Raw genomic sequence first — 14,585 nt, forward strand, 5'->3', positions numbered from 1 at the left:
ACAGAACGAAAATTGTGAGCTCCAGTCATCTACAAACACCCTGGAGACTTTGATTCACCTCATTGTAACATCTGGATGAAAGCCCTAGGCTCCAAAGGCTTTGCCAATTTATAGACATCTTCTCCTCTCTTTAAACACTTCACGTTCTTAAGCTTGAGGCAGCAAAGCATTCATGGGAAGAGCAGGCTATTCACTAGCACCAGTCACACTGATTGTTGCTGCTTTCCTAACCACTGTCCACACTGACCCTTGCTGCTAGCAGAAGATTTTTGTTAAGGGAATAGAAACAGATTATAGTGTGTGTGCAGAAGAGAGTATTATGTCTGCTTTGCCTGATCAGACATAAGAAATAAAAGAATAAGTTAAAACTGAATAATAACACATAAGAAACACAGAGCCTGCCTAAATTAGCCATGGCAAGAGCTGGCCAGTTGTCTTCATTGCTTTTGTGAAGCAGCTTCATTATTTCTCTGCAGCATCTAGCTAATGGCATTGCAGACATACTGAATTAATATGAACATGGGCCCTTCTGGTGGGCAGAGCTGCACACCAAATTCATATCCTTCTACTGTTTCTGCTGGGGTTTAGGTGCATGTATTCAACAGAAGAAATACTATCCATCTGGTTTTTTACTATCTCCCTTTCTCAGACTCCCTTTCTGTCCTTAAAGGCCTTGAGCTTTCTCTGTTTTATTCCCCTGCTCTCCTTCAGTCAGCACTCATTAAGTCAGCAAGCTCTTTGGGACAGAAGCTACTTTTTCATTCTACATGTGAAGTGTGGCCCTGGTCCTGTTTGGACCCTGGAACTGGTACTGATCATGTGCAACTGCGCACGTGGTGTGCAGCAGTGAGCACGAGATGGCTGTGGAGGGGTGTTTCTGTAAGCTGTGCCACACAGGCAAGAAGTCAGGATGTATGCTTGGTACTGGGCAAAGTCTGTGGATCCCTTTTCATTTTTTTCCTTATATTGAGGACTGCATTAAAAAAAAAACAATAGCTTGTGGCATAGGTAAAGGCTAATTTAGGAAGTGCATCATAGGGAAGAATGTTAGGCTGCAGAGCTATGACTCCCTCTTCCCAGTAGCTGGGGTAGCAGGACAGGCACATGTGTCCATCCATGCAGAACTGGCCAGTTCTGCCTTCCCAGCTCTTCTTGTTTCTGACTTGCGCACAGAATATTTTTCGGTTCAATAAAACACCTTGATTCAAAAAAGCATTTAAGCTTCTACCTCAGTCTCACTGAAATCAATGGGACTTAAACACATGCCTAGCCTCAATCATATTCTTGAGTATTCTTCTGAACTGGGCATTTTACAAGGGTATGAGTTCCTGGGAGCTGGCATGAGTTTTGCCTTCCTGTATGCTGCTCCTCATATACTATTGATGAGACAATCTGTTACTCATTAATGCTGCAGATTAAGCCATTTTGCCTGAATCTGGGGTTTTTTTTCACTAGACATTTTAACTGCTCATCTTCTATAATATATTTATTTGATTTCCAGTGCCTAGTTACAATATGACAGCAAATCTAGGGGAGGTTTAATAACTGTTTATTCTGTCTCCTCAGGCATACATTGACTGCAGGAGGTGACACAAACTCAGTGTTGGCATTAAGCAACAGCAGCGATGGCCGTCCTACAGAATGAAACAGAGACAGGCAATTAGAAAGGTGCAGTTGCAAGCTATCACCACATAGATGTGAAAGACATGAATCACTTCCACTGGATGGAATCTTGTCAGGAAGGTCCAGGGCCCTTTCTGCTGGTATGTGGACTATTCTTTTTATCTTTGTAGAGGAGAAAAGGTACAACCTCATGATTGAGGGAATGAGTTTATCAGTGAAAACCTCTGAATGGGACCCCAGCTGTAGAACAGATACACCCTAGGGAGTTCAGATGATGTCAGTGTGTACACTGTTACCCCAGAGTTGCTAGCCTGTCTGCCTGGGATGTGGCTTTGTGACTGATGAGTATGTGGAAAGGATACTGGACACTGTGAAGGCATGGCTTTGGTGAAGGTTCTTTGTCCTTCCTCCTTCTTGTGGGGATCAGGGGGTTTCTGAGCATTACCAACAGATTGATCCCTGTTGTGAGGCACTCCACGCTTGTCACTCCATATATATCACTCCACACTTGTCACTCCTTGTTTGTCACTCTGTCATGGTGTCACTCCTTTTCACCCCCTGGAAGGAGGTTACAAGGATTCCCTTTGGCAGATGCTTTTCATGCTGGCTCCCTGGAGAGCAGTGATCCTTTCATACATCTGTGTGCAGCTCACCTCCCGTTGTCCGCAGCCTGTCTGTCCTCTCAGAGGTTGGACTTCTATGTGCTCAGGACACTGGTTGCACACTGGAGTACATGTCAAGTGAGCTACTAAACTGTGTTATTCACATTAGACCAAGGTCTGCAACGTCAGGGGATCACTGGCTACCAAAATCCCTTCGCTGAACTGAGAAAAATGCCTGTACAGTTGGTCCAGAGAAGTGCTGCTGCTGGGCAAGGAGCAGTGGAACACAGGAAAACCTTTGAAACACATCTGCTGAGAGGTCACAAGAAAAACTGAACCTAAACAACCACGGGAGCCTGTCCCAATATTGCAGCTTTTCTTAAGAGTCTGGTTTAGTAAATCACTGTGAAAGTACAATGTTCCTTGGTCCTTCCCATGGCTCTAGTGCTGTCAGAGCTTGGTGCATGTGAGGTAAGGGGCTCTGCAATGCCTGCCCTTGCAATGCCTGCCCCTTCCAGACAATCCTAAGTTTAGGGCAAGAGCTGCCTGTGAAAGGACAGTTCACTGTTTCAGTAAGCAGTGGCACTATGTATTCATAATACTCTTTCTCTATAGAGCATTGCTAAAGTAGAGGAAGGAATGAAGAATTCAAACACTAACCATGATGAAATATAAAACTGCTCCATGGCAAGATCCCTTTCTCTTTGCTTTAGTCATGGTGTTGATTTTGCTTCATCTAGCTCTGGGACACTTGATTTTGCTTCATCTAAACTGGGAGACTGTTCAGCACCAGCTGTTGTTGCCTGATGTTTATGGTATGGAAGGTTTTAAGTGCAAGGCACCATCAAACTTCTCATTCTCCTTCACTGGTATTAAATTTGTGATGGCCACAAAACATGCAGTGGCTTTTGATCCTGAATACAGGTGAGTTTACCTGCCACATTGCTCCATGTCTCAAGGTATCCAAAATTCTAGTGTTGTGAGCTCTGATCTGGGTTTCTGGCAGCACAACACATGAATTAGATAAGTTGTTCTTCTTCCTAATACAATTAGACAATTTTGTGCTGTTTCAACAACCTCTTCTTGTGTGACTTAGGTGACGAGTCTGTTGTCTGGGACAGGTTTAATGCCTACCCGCCTACAGGTTCCTCTTAAGCTGTCATTCTACACTGTCATTTTATCAGAGTTCCCACCTGAGACTGTGACTGCAGTGGTGTGTACTTAGTCTGACTTTCAGCTTGAACTGCTTCCAGCATTGCTGCTTTCCTGATTTTTTATGATAACTTACAGGTGATCTCTCAAATGCTGGAAATCCAAAGCAGGCTCTACGAGCAGCTGGCCCTGGCTGATTATGTTTAACCTTGAGGGAATCTGTCTGTGATAAACTTGCTTCTAAACTGTTCCCATGCTGCTGGCTCCCAAACAACTGGAGATCTGTGCTTAACGCTGCAGAAAGGAGGGGAGGGATATTTCCTTTGGCCTATCTGAGCTGCCATTTCAACACCCCCAAAAGTCATGTCTGCAGGTGACCCTCCAAATCCTCAATATGTAAAATGTAGAAGCAGTAATTTGCTAAGCTCTGTTTTCCTGAAGGTCATGTGGTTCTCCAAGCCAAAGTATCACTGGGAGATACAGTTCTATTTGGACATGAAGGTGGGCTGAATAATTCAATTTTAAAGGGTCTTCCAACCTAAAATGCAGTAGTAGTTCCTCTTAGGTGGACTGCACTATTTTGTGTGTCCTGTAATGATTCTGCTGGGTAATGTCCCCTTGCTCTGAGGACTGGCCTAGCTCATTTGGAGGCCTTTACACTGGCAACAGGAGGGGAATTACCTTAGCTGCAAAATGGAGCTGTGCTCTAGTACCCTTAGCTGGTTTCCCATAAAGCACAATTCAATCTCTCACATTTTGCCACCGACACAGAACAGTCCTCCTCTTTTAACAGGAATGTTATGTCCTCTGCAAACATGACTTGTGTTGCATTTAATTTTGTGTCTGAGGCCAAAGTCCCAGGGAAAGTTTTCCATATAGGCCTAAAGTGATGTAGCTGCATCTGCTCTGTTGCTGTACTGCATCCCCCATCTCTGTCCATGCCCAGCTCCAGACTGCAAGTGGCTGAAGCTCAGACACAAGACAGCTAATGCTGGTTTCTTGGAGAAGCAGCTGGAACATGTAGGATTGTTTCTATTATTGAGTTGCTTATTAAGAAGAATAGAAATCTTCTATCTCTTTTTGATCTTTCCCTGCACAAATAGCTTGAAATGCTTTTTTCCAAGCACTTGCCAAGGAACTCACCCCACTTCTTTCTGAAGAAGCTCTTACTCTGATTATCTGTTGTAATGGAGGCTCTGTATGGGACTGCTTTAAAAGACCACTCAACAGTTTCAGAAATCACAGTTCTCTGTAGATAGCATTAGTTGCCCGTTTCCCTTAGAGTGCAGTTCAAAGCAACAGATTTGGTGTATACAGCAGTACCTGACCTCAGCCCAGGTTTTGCTGGAGGCTGCCTTTCAGGCAGTACATTTCCCTACTGCTTAGAACTAACTGCAGGCTGTTACCACAGCATCTTACTGGAGACCTTGTGATTCTGCTTCTCACTCTTACCATTGAGTTTTAAACAATGCAACATGTACTCAGCTGTAGGCTTTGTCCTAAAGGGGAGTATGAACAAGATAAGGTACAGTGGGATTGGCTAATGGAGGTTTGGGCCAGAAAGAAGCTGAATGTGGTAATATATGTGGATTATAATGTCCAAAGCAATCCTTACATTTTCAGTGTAACCTGAAAATTAATGATCTGACAAGAGAGTCTGGTTTCTGACCTAGTTTCCAGATGTAAGAGATTCTGGACAAGTAACCAGACCTCCTTTGGGTAGTCACGCAAGTGGTTGACACATGGCTAATTACAATGGCTTGTTTTGTTCCAAACTGAAAAGGATTGAATCTCTTCAAGTATCAGCTGAATTTCATTTGGCTTTACACTAAGCGCAACCATCTGGTGACCTCTTTCATGTCTATCACCCATTTCAAGGGGAAGGTGTGGCTCTACATGACTACTTAAGTTATACTCAGGGCTATGCAATCTTGTCCCAGGTTACAGCCCCTGCAGAGCTAATTTTGTGGTAGTATGACCAGTACACCCACCTCATTTCCCATGATTGCTGAAGTTGTTATTTGGCTATAACCTAATGTTTCTGCTCCCCCAGTGACCTTTCGCTAAGCAGTGTCTCTGGCTATTTAAAGACAATGTTCCAGAGTTCTGATGTGTACAGAAGTTTAGTGCCTGGGAAGGAAGCCAGACTGACAGACATAGAAATGTGAGTCCTCCCTTGGTTTTTGGACATGTACAGCACAAGCAACATACCCTAAGCTCCTTCTCTCCACACGTTGTCAGTCCTGAGCTGGACACATCTCTACTGAGGGGGGCAAAACACCTTAGTCCTCATGGTCTATTTAAAGTGCTAGCCTGAATGCCCACAAATTTGGACACGAGCTGATTGCCTGTTCCTTTAGTGATGTGAGTGGCTATCCAGTAGAAGTTGGACCACAACCATCAGCCAGTTTCCCATCATAAACATCCATTGGATCTTTAGTCCAACACTGATAGCTGTCAGCTTAAAATCAGGGGCATATATGCAAAGACTTTATATCCCCATCCTCTGAGACTTGTCTCATAGCCAGCCTTGAGGCTTTTATAGAGCTCCCTAATCTCTTTGGCTGTCTTGGAAATCTCTATTTCTACTAATGAGCCAGCTATTGGAAAACATGGCTGGTCACTGCTATTGGCAGCATGAGGCTGGCTCGCACCAATTTGTCATTGTCCTGCATGGCTCTAGCGATGGCAATTTGCTGTTGCCTGCTTCTATGGTAGCAAGATGCTGAGGAACTTACAGCTCATCTTTTATATACTTAGAAAGGACTGTCAAGATGATGCAGTGTTGTCTCTCACTCCCCCTTTTGTTATTTTATGTAGAATTAGAGCCCACGAATGTGAGGAAAAACAGCCATGGCTGTAGTCAAGGCATTGTGCAAGTTTTCCTCCCACAACTGTGCTGGTGCAACTCAGTCTAGTTATTTTTTTTCCCAAATGTGGGCTCCCACACTTTATGCTAAAGCCCCTTTTCCTAACCAGTTTTCAAACATCTCCTTCTGGGTTCTCACATGTAACAGCACCTGAGATGTGCTCTCACAGGCACTCTCGGTTAATACTGCAGCAGTCCAGGTCATCTTTGTGAATGCATCTCTGCATCTCCTCATTCCTAGACCTGGATCATTGCTAAATGATAATTACAACCCTAGCAGAGTTTGAAACAGCTTGGTTTATTGGGCCAGGATGGCAGATTGAACTAATCAGCCTGGTTTACGCTTGTGGTGAAGGCAGGACAGATAATTAGCTCAGGATAGCACAGGCAGCTCTTGGACCATCTTACTAATGACTGACCTGCTATTGCCCTTTGGTCCTTTCTGTCTGCTTGGGAGGTCATCCTGTGGACACATTGCCTGCAGGAGACCACAGAGGGATAATCTGACTGAAGTAATCTTGCATGCTTCTGGAAGTGAGCCTGAAAGCACCAATAACAAGTATTTCAAAGTTCCTTATTGAAGTGACCTTGCTGCACATTAACGTGTGCCAAACAAGAGGAACTAAAGCAAGAGGATGGTTACAGGTATCTCATCGCTCTTTGTCTAGCCAAGCCCTGTAACTCTTCTTTGTTAACTAACTACAACCAGATAAAATAGGAGGACCTCAGTGAAAAGCAGTTACTGTAGCAGACAAGATGACTTATGAGGGCACAGTTTCAGCAGTGTTATTAAAGAGATAGGTTTTTTTTTGCATTGTTCTGAAGTGAAAACACAAAAGCCACAACATAATTCTTTTGGTCTGATGAAGCTGCAGACATGGTGACAGCTGCATGTAATAACAATCATTTAACACCTTGGGAGTCCTCAGAGACCCAGGCAGAATTCAGGTTGTGTTTTACCAGCGGTACGCACACCAGGCAGTGACATGCACACCTTATAAGATAATAGGTGCATCAGAACTGGCTTTAAATGTTAAGGCAATTGTGTATCTCTGTTTGGGTATATATTGAGTATCTATCACTGTGGCATTTCTGGAATTGCAGTCTCTGTTAATCAGGAGGCCATTATTAAACAGCTACAAATCACAGGCACAAGTAAGCAACCTTTCTCTCAGCTTTGCTTTCACCTCAGTTTCCTGTGTTTACCAAGGCTTACACTCTCTCTGAAACTGCACAGACATACTGATATATCTAGCACAGAATCACAAGCAGAAACTAAACATGTCATTTCAATATCTAAGGACTACCACTTCCTAAGCAGCAAGCTGAGAAATTGAGAGTGCAAAAGGGAGAGAGAGAGATGAAAGGGTGGAAGGGGAAAAAACTCTAAGGAGGGATACCAGTTAAAAGAGAATAGATAATCACATGGAGGAAGAAGCAAAACAGGAACACGAATGTTTAAATAAGTCAGGGAGAGAAGGATGGGTGAAGAAAGATTAGGATGTGAAAAACGGCAATGAAGAATTTCCAGAGGTAAAACTGAACTAGAAAAACAAACAACAAAAGGAGAGTTTCATTTAAAAGAAAGAAGGGAATTACTCCAAGGCAGGCACAGAAATGAGCGTCTGCTGCTAAGAAAGCCCATGACTGGAATATTGCAGATGGAACAATGAGGTGACCCATGGCCAACAGTTTGCACAGACACTTACTAATGCTGAGATGCTAATGGCTACCTTCCCAAATCTCCTCTTTCCTGGGGTGCCCTTTCTTTTTGAAATGCTCCTCTTCAAACACAAAACAGAGGCAGTTTCACCAACAGAGACTACATCCCTGCTGTGTTGAGCTTTCAGGTTGAGTTGGCTGTTCCAGTGAAGTCTGAGTGTTTATCAGGCAACACCAGGCTCTTCCTTTCATGTATGTTACCTGCTTTCCTGTTATTGTTGTTATTGTTATTACTACTACCACTTTGTTTTAGAAGTTCATTCAGACCTTGATCGTGGTCAAATCCTACTCTGATAATCATTGTCAGAAAATCTTTAAGTGGAAATAAGCAAAGGAAATAAAGTTATTCCTCAGTCCAACCAAAAGGGTATTTGAAAAATGTACTTTTCATCAGGAAACTTCCATTCACTGAAGCTGGTAGTGGAAATTTTTGAATCAGCCAAGGAGACAAGATGGACCTTTAGCAACTCACGAAAGCTGAGATTATCTGGAAGACTCTGCTGTTGGCATCACTGCAGTGTCAGACAGCCATGCGGTCTGATGGCTACAGGCAAAAACAAAATTGGGCTTGTATCCCTTGAGAAATATCATCTCTGATAGCACAGTGCATCCTAATACAGTGTCGAGGCATTAAAGGAGCAGTGCCTCTTATGGACCTGCCGCCTCCAGAGCTGGAGGGGTTTTGAGCAACCATTCTCAGAGGACTGTTGTGCAAAGGCTGAGCTGGCCTGGACTGCAGCTTTCTAAGAGTAGGGTCACTGCCACATGGCTGCAGTCAGGAACAGAGGGAGTAGCTGCTTACTGCTAGGCAGAGAGCCCTAAGTACATGAGTGCACGTACTGTAAAAGGAATGTGCTCTCCTGGGGTATGTGTGGTCTGTCTCTTGCGAACTTTCTTTCTTTAGCTGCTGGATTTTCTAGCTAAGTCTTCATGGTTGTTAGGCCTCTGCTCTTTTCAGTTCTTATTGTCCCCTCCTGACTTAGCCAACAAGGCCTGGGGTTCAGTTTTCCAAATCAGCCTCCACAAGCTTGACTAGCCGGATCTCCACAGGGAACAAAGTCACATAGATTTCTGTGACAAAACCCATTGGTCTGACAGGGGCTGAGATAAATCTGCCTCAAAAAGTTAAAGCAATAGAAATCCGGATCCGCAATGCAAGATTTCAGTGACAAAACCAGGGAGCTGACAGGGACTCAGACAAATCCATCCATGCTGAGTGACTATGCATCCATTCCACATACAACCACCTGCTTAAAGAGATAGTGATGAGAGATCCCCACACAGCATCTAACACAGCATCGGCATTTGTTAGGAGATTAGTGTCGCGAGGGAGAGATAGCCAATTAAAGTGGCATTACACTGCCATTGGGGGATTCGGAGTAAGTAGAAATAATCATGCCAGCCACTGCCACAATAACAGTGCTATGAAGGGGAAAAAAATGGAATGCAAAGGAGTTTGAAGAAGAAAGAGACAGCAGACTGCATTCATGGGTTTGGAACTGTGGCAATGAAATAACTGAAAAGGAGATAACCAGCTCAGACTCCAATTTAAAAATGTATGGGATCAGGACAAAAAGCAGTCTACATAGCAAAATGCAATTCAAGGTCCACATGCTTCTGTCCAGCTAGGAGAGGTGCACCAGAAGCAGTGGCTGCAGAGTGATAGAAGCTGGTGCTCAGTACACGTTATTGGTGCCGTTATAGTGCCCTTAGCACAGACTGCTTAAGACAGCAGCACATCAGAACATGAGAAATACTTTCCTGGAGCAGACTGGTGGCCCGTCTGGTCAAGTGTTCTGTCTCCCACACAGCAGGACATGCTCTTTGGGGGAGCCTGTGAGCCTCAGCACTTTGTGCTGGTAGCCCACAGCACTCAGAAATGTTGGATCAGGGCTGCTAGAGGGTACATCCGCCCAGTTTTCAGTATCCACTTGTGAATCTGGTCTTGAATTTGTCTACTTCAGGTTTTAGTAACTTTTGAACCTGATGGTGCCATGTATCTCCTTTTGTTAAGAAAAAAAGAGAAGGAAGCACGGATTGAGAAGGGGACTTGTGACTGGAGGAGTGACTTGATTTCCTGCTGTGTGGTAGACAAGGTGCTGAGAGTGAAGCTGTTAGGTACTTACAGGTGACAATTTTCAGAAACAGTGTCTAATTCCCATCGAAATCAATCAAAAAGAAATCGACTCCTCAAGGCTTTTCAATTCAGCAATTTGAATTGCAGTTATGCATTTCATGTGTTGGAGAAGTGTATGAGTCAGCTCGGATCCATAGGCTTCTAAGGATCTTTAAAAACTTGCCTTTAGTCTCTGTTCTCTCACTTCCAAGTTCTAAAGAGGGGATTAGAGCTGCCCATGTCAGGGGGGTGTGATGAGAAGCACATTAAAGGCCATGAAGGTTCATCTGTTAAGGCAAAGGAACAACATGTAAGGCCTGAACCACCTAATGAAGACAGAGGAGAACTGTCAGAGGTTCACATTTGCCAGAGGCACTCAACTGAAGCTGAGCCAGTGAAGTGGGCAGCTGACCTTTCAACAGGCTCACAGAGGAGCCCTGCACATGACCATGGAGGGGAAGGGAAGTGTGGAGGTGAACAGTGAAATGTAGACAAGGGTTGCTGCAGGCAGTTCTCCTTCTCTCTCTCAGTCTGAGTCTGAAGTGTTCCTGCTATGCTGAATCCATCAAATGACAACTGCCTTATGTGGGATCAGCTGTTTCACCCCACCATGGTCCCCAACATGGACACTACATGGTCTTCACAAACTTCTGCAAGGCCCACATCAGCTTCTGTGTTAGCGCTGGCTGACCTGAGGCTTCTGAGGCTGATTGGAAGCCAGTGGCAGAAGGCTACCATGTTGGTCAAGGTGCTAATTCCACATCCTTCAATGATAAGGAACAGGCAGCAGTTGTCACAAAGCTTGTCACCACCTAGGAAATCCCCATGTGCTTGCTGTGGAACCTGTCAGGGAGATGCTGTTTGGGTGGTGGTAGGGGAAGCTACTCCTGCATTTCCCTCTGACCACCCTGCCAAAGGGGTAGGCATTCATCTTGCTCCTTGTCTCACTTCCTATTCCAGCTGCTACCCATCCCAATTCTCATTGCAGGTTGTTCATCAGGGTTTTTTTTGCCTAGGAATGCGAAACTACAAAAACATTTCATGCACTAAACTCATTTTCCTGGAAGAGATAAAACAGTGCTACAGGCAGCTTAGAGCACAGACTCAGCGTCCTGTTGCTGTTACTGTAAGCACCAATCTTTTCAGATGTGATGCACACAATGGCAAAGTGTGAATGGCTTTGATGTAGTGATTTGCCTTTTAGGGAGCACACAGTATCAGTTAAGGCAGCATAAACCACAGACCGGAACAGGCTTATGGGATGAGCATTCCACTTTGGTGACCTTAGACAGATCTAATGACTGCATAGAAAGGCAGTTGATGCACATGTAACGGAGTGGTTCTGACATCATGTGCCAGAAAGGGATCTTCTGCTGACACCAGCTGCAGGTGATTCCTCCTTTGGCTTAGAAGGCCTGGGGCTCTGGTTTGATATCTAAAGGAGGTGTGTGTGATTTAACTATTAATAGTATCCATCTCTAGTATGTTTCCTTACAGTGTCCTTAATGCCTAGAAAAAGGCATCTCATCCCAGAGTCATTCAGCTGCTGCAGCCCATCAAATAAGATGAGTGTAGATGCAGAGAATTAATGTAATGGGTGAACAGCACTCAGGGAAGCTCATGCACCAAGTTGTAAGCTCATGCAGCAAGTTGTAAGACTCAGTGTGTGATGCATTGCTTGGACACAACAGCCAGAAGTAGTGCCTCCTTTGAGGCTGCCCTCCCTACACAGAACTGCCCTGTAAAATGCAATACGACTTCACCCCCACGGTCCTTTCCGTGCTGGCCCTTTAAATTTGGCCGTGCGAAGTAGCCGGGGGCCTTAAGTAGCCATGTGGCAAGTGGTTCCTGTTTGCTTTGCGCGCTCTCTTTGGCTGGTAAGCAAGTTTAGTTGCTTCGATACTGTCCTCTACTTGCTCTGAAAGAAATGGTACTTTGTTTCTCTGGTGGTTTTTGTGTTGCATTGGGGTTTTTTGACTTGCATAGAAATAATATATGTCAAAAAGTGGGATGTAGAGAGTGAAGCTCTAAAGTTCCCCAGCCTCTAGGTTCCTGCCTTGTGGTAAGGTGTAGTCTGCTAAAGGAGGGGTGTATGCTTTAAGGTAACATCTTCTGGGATTAGAAGGGTCTAATTAATATGAAAAGTGTTACTCTGAAGATGTGTCTGCCCTTTATCCTGGCTAGAATGAAAAAACTGTCTATAAAACCATAATACTTGCCACACTTACAATGTTCTATATTAATTAAGAATGTCCTTCACATTTGTGTCCTGTTTGTCTTGTATCACTAAGCCTCTTAATTTGCAATAACCGGCACCTCTGTAACAGAAAGAACATAGCTATTTTACAGTGTCAGGCACCCAGCAGGAAGAAGCTCCGAGCTGTAGTCTTAACTCACAAATGTGTTTAATCTCCTGCTTGCTGTCTGAATTGTGGAGACGCTAGCACTCTTTGAACTAGAAGAGATAGGTGTTGAGTGCCCTGAAAGGGCTATAAGGTTCTAGGGCAGTGTAAAGCATCATGCTTATTGCTGGTTTTGCAGATAAGAAAGGCATGTTTGCAGGAAACAACAACAAAGTATTTCCCAGCTTTGAATGTGCTAGCAGTGTGAAGAGAAAGAGCTGTATTGTTCAGCTGTTCTGGTACCTCATAACAGTGAAATATAGGGTGTTCCTCGAGTTGTATTACAGCTGCACAATGTGTCTCCTGAAATATTAGGCATGCTAACCAGCTTGGATGTAAATAATAACCATGTGCATAGTTAGCATTTTAGAAGCCCAGGAAAGCCATTTGTTCAAGCAGCATCTTGAGCCTTCACTTCCTAGGAGTAGCTGGTTGTCTGTGTGTGCTCTGGCAATGCTCGCTATTTGATTTAGCTGTGAATGGGTTTCCTTTGCTCCATTTGGGACTGTTTCCTCAAGAGAGGTTAAGCTGCAGCTCAGGCAGCGATGTGCCCTGAGAACAGGAAACGATTGAGGATTTCATAGCAATATTAATCTGGAGCAGGTGTTTGCATCAGAACATTATGGGCTAGGTTTCCTAAAATCAACATACAGACTTAAAATCTCTGATCTTTACAAATGTGTGTATTTATGAAACCACAGCAGTATATCTGTTTAGGGGGGTTGAGCATAATAGACATGCAGGCTGCGTGTTCTTTTCCAATTAAATATTCTGGAAATCATGATTTTAAAATGAAATTGCTGTTTATCCAATCCAGACATTGGAACTTCATTGAAAGCCTCAGGAACGGTTAAGTCCCTGGTAAAATAGGTGAGATTTGACAGTGCTGATAGGGAGTATGCTTGGAGAGTTTTCTCATGCTCCTTTCCTCCCCAGTGAATGTGTTGTAATTAGGACCAGTGCAATGGGCACACAGTCTGATAGACTGATACCACTAGTTCAGCTGTACCCTAAAAATAAGCACGCACAAAACCATGTTATTCTGAGTGGCAGACTGTTTGGTCTGAGGGAAGGAGCAGACTTTTGGGGAGAGTAAATGAGCTGTGTGATTTTAATGGGGTTGGTTTTTGCTGAGGCTCTGTAGGAAGAGTCTGGAGGCCACTGTCATAAGCAGTATCCTCTCTCCTGTGCTCCCAAGGGATGGGGTTTTGTGCAGGAAACAGTGCCTTTTTCAACAAGCAAGGGCAACTGTTCCTGCCTTGCTACAGATGACTGCTACTGCTGAACCCAGGACATTGTAAAGGACCTAAAGCAAGCAAAAGGGGTGAGCACCCCAGTGAGAAGACACTTCTCTTCCATTGCCCATGTGAGACCCACAGCACTCAGGAACACGAGTTAATTGCACAGTGATCAAGAAACAAAGCAAACATGGAAATGTACAGAACTGTGCTGTCTGTAGCTTTCTTACCTTTTCTGTCCCCTTCTCTTGCATCTGAGCACTGATCACAGCAAAATACCTTTTATTCCCCCCCCCCCCCTTTGCTTATCCTGTCAAACCTTCCATATCCCAAACCCTGCATGTATAAAGCACAGCACCCTGCTGGAGTCAGTGGAAAGCATCAGTGCACACAGTCACAAGAGACACTCAGCAACATCTCCGTTGTAAGCTCTGTTACGCAGCATGAAAAGACAAAAGTAAAAACTCAAGGGAGGAAAAGCATTGGATTTATTTTGGTATCATGATGCTGGTGTGGCTGTCAGTGTTTCCTGGAGTTTGTACACATAAGGAAATGCGATCTCTGTAAGTTTTTATTGATCTTGTCTCAGTGACAGTGACTAATAGCATTCTCATCCCCAAATGTCAGATCTGCTAACAAACCTGACTTTTTTCCTTTCCATGCTACTGTTCCCCCACTCCCTAGAAAGGATTAATATGAGAGGAAACCAAAGGGGGGGGGGGAATGGGCTCAAGGACCACACCACCCCCATATGACACTCCATTAACCCAATCAAGTTCCTTTATTATTACCTTTGATTGAAGTAGTGTTTTGCATCTGCTATATGGGGGACATCAGTGTTAGATTGCTGGATGGATGGTA

At 44.2% G+C, this 14,585-nt stretch overlaps 1 protein-coding gene across 3 annotated transcripts in view; it reads left to right on the top strand.

Annotated features, from left to right (window-relative positions):
* Positions 1-14,585, top strand: part of LOC133214417 (high mobility group protein HMGI-C-like) — a 130,490-nt gene that overhangs the window by 68,320 nt on the left and 47,585 nt on the right. For 2 of the 3 annotated variants that reach the window (XM_061357309.1, XM_061357313.1), the window contains exon 3: positions 1,567-1,763. The gene's annotated coding sequence lies outside the window, so the exon portion shown is untranslated. Of the gene's footprint in view, positions 1-1,566; positions 1,764-11,866; positions 11,962-14,585 lie in introns of those variants that run through there. The other variant, XM_061357312.1, reaches the window with a different exon arrangement.

This window comes from Neopsephotus bourkii, unplaced genomic scaffold (genome assembly GCF_033783945.1).
Source record: "Neopsephotus bourkii isolate Nb327-2 ecotype Australia unplaced genomic scaffold, CSIRO-AGI_Nbou_v1 NB_887, whole genome shotgun sequence".
NCBI lineage: Eukaryota > Metazoa > Chordata > Aves > Psittaciformes > Psittacidae > Neopsephotus > Neopsephotus bourkii.